Consider the following 5619-nt stretch of genomic DNA (forward strand, 5'->3'; position numbering starts at 1 on the left):
TGTGTTATTGCTATATCTATAAGATAAGGTTCTAGCAGTATTACAGTAAACAGTTACAATCTGATGTGTGTTGCTATTGTTCTTACCCAGGGGAATCTTACGTAATGGGGATCCTGGGTAAGCAGAGGCGCTGCCAATAAGATAACTATTACCCCAGGCTCCCAGCTAGCGGAGGCCCAGATCTCCTTGAGCCAACCGGTGTGTGGAGTACCCGTAATCACTCTAAGGCGTAGGAAAGAGGGCTACATACTTGTAGCATTTAAAAAAAAAAACTGAATTATATTTGTAATGCATTATAATGTAACGAGCATTTTTTGTTTCTATACAAAACATTTAAAAAGTCACATCCCCTTCATCTTCTGAAGCCGGCTCTGGCACACCCCTTTTTGAACCCTGCCCTCTCTCTAGCAGTGCACCAATTGTATCTAGTAACTGCCTGGTCACATGATCTTCCTCACAGAACTTTGCATCTTTGGTCCTCTTCCTCTGCACTGACAGCCATTTAGTGAACCCCCGAGCCGAATCTTCGGTGATCGGCAACGTAGCTAATTATTTATCATTGTGTGGATTGTATTGATTCACATATTAAAAGGGGGGGGGGGGTGGAAACAGCACAGTACAACACAGCAGCTTTAATGGAGAACCCTCATTGTTCGGGTAAAAGTTACCACTACCTGCAACACATTTTTAGTTTCACACAATATTGCAGGAGGTTCTCAGGAATGTAATTTCCCAGCAGTTAACAGGGCGAAATGCTATTGCTGCAGTTTATGGCCGGGTAAAAGTTTAGCAATGTCACAATTTCAGGTCGCCCCTTTGCATTGAGGTGTTCACATAGCTAGCATGGTTACTCTAGCTTCACCTACAGTACCCTATTTCTGAAGAACAGTGTTATCTTGTCTGATATCCCCATTCCCACTCTACTATCAAGACCTAACTTGTTATCAGCAGTATTTGGTGTCAAATAGGGTGTGGGCTACATCCTCATATTGTCTGATTATTAACTGAACCTTCGCTAGCTCTGAATCCCCGATTCCCCTCCGACTGAAAATGAAAAGCAACTGAAACTACAAGACACAAAAACATGGGAAATCTCACCGTGAACATGGAGCATGCGATGGACGGCCAGTAATGTGTGTGGATACAACGGGCCTCGCCTTATTAAACGGGGATAATAGTGCTCATCGGCACGCTAATGCATGGGAGTTTCCATAAGGTAAAGTACCAAGCTGCACTCAATGTAAGGAATTACCCCCATAAAGAGAAACAGTGTAAATATAAGGGGACATTATTGTGTACCATTATTACTGTATTATTAACTGAACAAAAATGTAGCTTATATATTTCTTCCATTTTGTAGTTATATGGACTGTGTAGTGTTGTATTTGGCTATACAGATTTGACAATGTAACTACATTTTGCATGTGGAATTTTTGATGTAGCAGGTAGTTGGGGTAACAAACTTAACATCAGGGTTATCAATCGCACAACCCCTAAAAGATAGCAGGTTATATTAGCCCATCTTCTCAGGGGCCTTATTGGGCTTATTAATCTGGTCTGTAACTGTTATATACGCCTATAATAATAATATATAATATCTTTAACTGTGCATACAATGCCTTGTATATATTGTACTTTATAGCCCCTTTCACTATGTATTTGTAACCATGTATTTGTCATTATAACTCTGTGCCCAGGACATACTTGAAAACGAGCGGTAACTCTCAATGTATTACTTCCTGGTAAAACATTTCATAAATAAATACATTTATATTGCAGAATAACCTTTCCTGCTAATGTTCTGCTGGATGCTTAGTAAAATAGAAATAAACGTGACTCTCACACAAATAAATGTCATGTTTTTTTGTTTAATAAATACGCTTTCATTTACATATTTTGATTAATTTAAATATATATTTGTGATAAAATCTGATATGATAAAAAAATAGCATCTCTAAATAATACACTATTGAGCAATTATTTCATAGTTATATAGTGAAATACAATTAGTGCACAAGAGTAACATTCACCCCAATCATTTCTTTATCATGAGGTAAACCAAAGATGATAGAAACACTGGGTATTCTTCATGGAGGAGGCTTGGCTGAATAAGATGCATTAAAATAGTCCACAAACTTCCCGTGTAAAGTGCATTTCTAGGATAGGTGGGCCATCTAGTGGTCAAAGGAGGCCATGCAGTGCTTCGTTGTCCTGAGAAAAGGAACCTGTGCATTGTGACGTTAGCAAACTAGCACACGACAATAACTTTTAATTACAATGCTCATGTCATGTTTCATTGTGTTGATAAGCCTAGCAAATAAGTGAGATTCTGGTGGGTAAAGAAAAGTTATGTTAGTATACCTCAACCAGACATATCTGCTCCCAGTACAATCCTGCTAGGAATATAGATTCATGTTATGCTGGGTCTCTGGGGGGAGAAAATCTGTGTGTATTTGGTGGAAACCATCTGCAGCGCACATAATAGTTGTAAACAACAGCCGGAGGCCAAGACAATGACCAAAGCACAGGCCTTATTCTGAGGGGGCCTTGTTTCCTTTCCCAAACAGCACTAGCAAAGTTGTAGCTAATTATTTGACAGTTATAAACATTTGTAGCTGGTGCTTTAAATAACGTAGCAATATATGGTTGGAATGTAAATAATACAGTTTAATCAGCTAATATAGGACACGGCTGGTATCCATGGAGTAGGTGAGTATTGGGAGCCACTCATTTATACCTACTGTGGGCATTCCCATGGTTAGCACCCCCTAATGACACGGATTTATCACTCAACACCACCCAAACCTTTAATGAATGTGATGTTGGTCCTCTGATGGAGCACGTCATTCTATAAAGCAAGACCTTCCTTCTGGGTATTATCATTTTCATTATATATATTCCCTTTGTATGTTTAAAAAACAAAATAGTGTGTAAATTGGGGGAGATAGAAGATTGAAACAGAGGCTGCAAGATGACCCCATCTGTAGGAAGCAGGTCTTCCAAGCCTCACTCATTACATGGCTGCCACACTAATTTCCAACATCAGTGACCTCATAGACCAACCTGCATGAAGTCTCGCTCACTGAAGTCAACGTGGTAAGTTACGACAAGGCATTTGTGAGTCAGCTTCCCTACACTTCATTCATGTGGCACCCTGTAACCCGACAGCCATTAGAATATCACGTAGAGGCTGCAATGCCAAATTCCAGTGTTAACGTGTGTTATGCATTGGGCAGAACTTGAACTTGACTGCGTACGTGTCTGCCCTCCGTGGCTTGGGAAATGGGCAGCGTTTGAAGAGAGGTCCATAATGAACATGTGCAGGGCGACGATGGACGTGTCTGCTACAAGGCTGTTATAGGAAGGGGGTGATGGCGTGTCGTAGGGAAGCCAATGTGCAAGCCAAGAGAACAGAGAGAACATGCTGGGTATTCAGATGGGAGGCAGTTCCTGACGATGCAGTCACTGAAAGAGAGAGGGGGAAAAGGATGAATTCTATTATAGTGTATTAGAGCACATGACGGTAAAGTTCTGTAAGCCAGGGGGGCTCAACTCCAGTCTTCAAGATCCCCCAACAGGTCAGGTTTTAAGACTATCCCAGAACAGGTGGCTCAATCATTCCCTGCTTCAGCACAGGTGGCTCAATCAGAGGCCCAGTCTTTGACTGAGCCTCTGATTGAGCCACCTGTGCTGAAGCAGGGACTGATCGAGCCACTTGTGCTGACGCAGGGATATCCTGAAAACCTGACCTGTTGGGGGGTCTTGAGGACTGGAGTTGAGAACCCCTGCTGTAAGCCACTCAAGTACATAATGTTGGGCTGCACTATTACACACCATTTCTTTACAGGGAAGCCAGCGATGCAGAGAGGTAAAAAGTGTAAGAATCCATGATTTAAATAGGAACCCCCCACACACATTTTTGTTAACGATGGCGTTTAACAAGTGTTTCCTGCTCTCCATTAAGCTTACTCATTTTCTTGTCTTAAGCTTAGAAGGGGCGTCTGTTTTTGCTCACCGGAAGCAATGCTCCTGCAATCCTTTAATACGTTGCTAATTGAATGGTTTATAGGAATAATTGCGGTTAAGTTGTGCTGAATTTTGTCAGGAGTTCTTTTATCCCGTATTGTTGCATACATTTGTTTGCACAGTTAACCTAGTTACCCTGCAATGAATGGAAGCCACCTCTGGCAGCAAACAGGTTAATAAACACACAGATACCCAACAAGCTCTGAGAAACCCCTATCATTACCACATAATATATATATCATCAGTGTGAGGTTGATGATACCCATCAAGGTTGAAACATGTCTGTGAGTGGGTTTAATGGCTTTGCATCTCATCCCAGCCTCTGTCTAAAAGCTGTGTTTAAAACAGCATGCATTGGCTTGAGGATCTGCTTGTGTAATACGAGCTTGAGACAAAAGGTGGCACTGAGTGCTCATTTGCATGCCATTTCCCAGAATCCCTTGCTGCAGTGGAAGCGCTGTATGCTGGGCGATAATGGGGAAAGACAGGGTTGCAGACCTGTCTAAGACATGCAAATGAACATACAGTAATATTTACAGTTGCTTTATGCTTTACTGTGGAGGGTTTTTGTCACTTTTTTCACCCACCATAACCTTAATAATTGTGGTTATATATATATATATATATATATATATATATATATACATATATATATATATTTTTAAGTTAACCGTATTGCTGCTATAAGGATAAGACACAAATGGACAAAGAAGCAAAAAGTGACACACTGTGAATGCTCATTTGCATGCCATTACCCAGAATCCCTGGCTGCAGTGTAAGCACTGTATGCTAAGAGATAGTGGGGAAAGGCAGGGTGCAGACCTGTCTGAGACGTGAATGTGCTAACGTCATATTTTTAATTGCTGTAGCTTAAGGAAATACTGAGTTACAAAATGTCACCCTACAGACATACAGTAAACACCAATGTAATAGACCAAAAAGGAGAGATTATTGGCCGGTAACCCAGTTCCTGCATTGCTCACCAGCCATAAAGCCAAAAGCAATATCTCAAAAATGTCTAAAACTTCAAGGCAGTGGCGTAGCTAGACATTCGGGGGCCCCTGGGCAAAACAAAATGTCAGGGCCCCATTAATAGTAATACTGACTAGAATTTTTTCTCCCTCCCATCCTCTATCTCAGGGGTACGCGCCAGATTATCTGCGGGGGGCGCGAAGGTTACAGAGGCCTCGCGCATTTCCCGAAGGCACTTAAATTAAATGCCATGGAAGCGGCGAGGGCCTCTGTAACCCTCACTTACCTTGGTTCAGACGGCTTCTGGAGACGTGTCGCCATGGCAATGGGACGTCACGTTGCTATGGCAACATGACGTAATTTCGCCCAGAATGCCGGAACCAAGGTAAGGGGAAGGGGGGTGGGGGGAGCACGTAGAGTGAGACAGCCGTCAGGGGGGCGCAGGAGAAAAAGATTGCGCTCCCCTTCTCTATCTCATCATCCCTCATCATCATCATGTATCCCCCTCCTCATCATCTCTCCCCCTCCTCCTCATCTCTCCTTCCCCACCCATCCTATCGCTCCACCCAATCTTCTCTCTCTCCTCCCTCCCCCCCCCATACTCTTTCTCCTCCCTCCCCT

This window comes from Ascaphus truei, chromosome 11 (genome assembly GCF_040206685.1).
Source record: "Ascaphus truei isolate aAscTru1 chromosome 11, aAscTru1.hap1, whole genome shotgun sequence".
Classification (NCBI taxonomy): domain Eukaryota; kingdom Metazoa; phylum Chordata; class Amphibia; order Anura; family Ascaphidae; genus Ascaphus; species Ascaphus truei.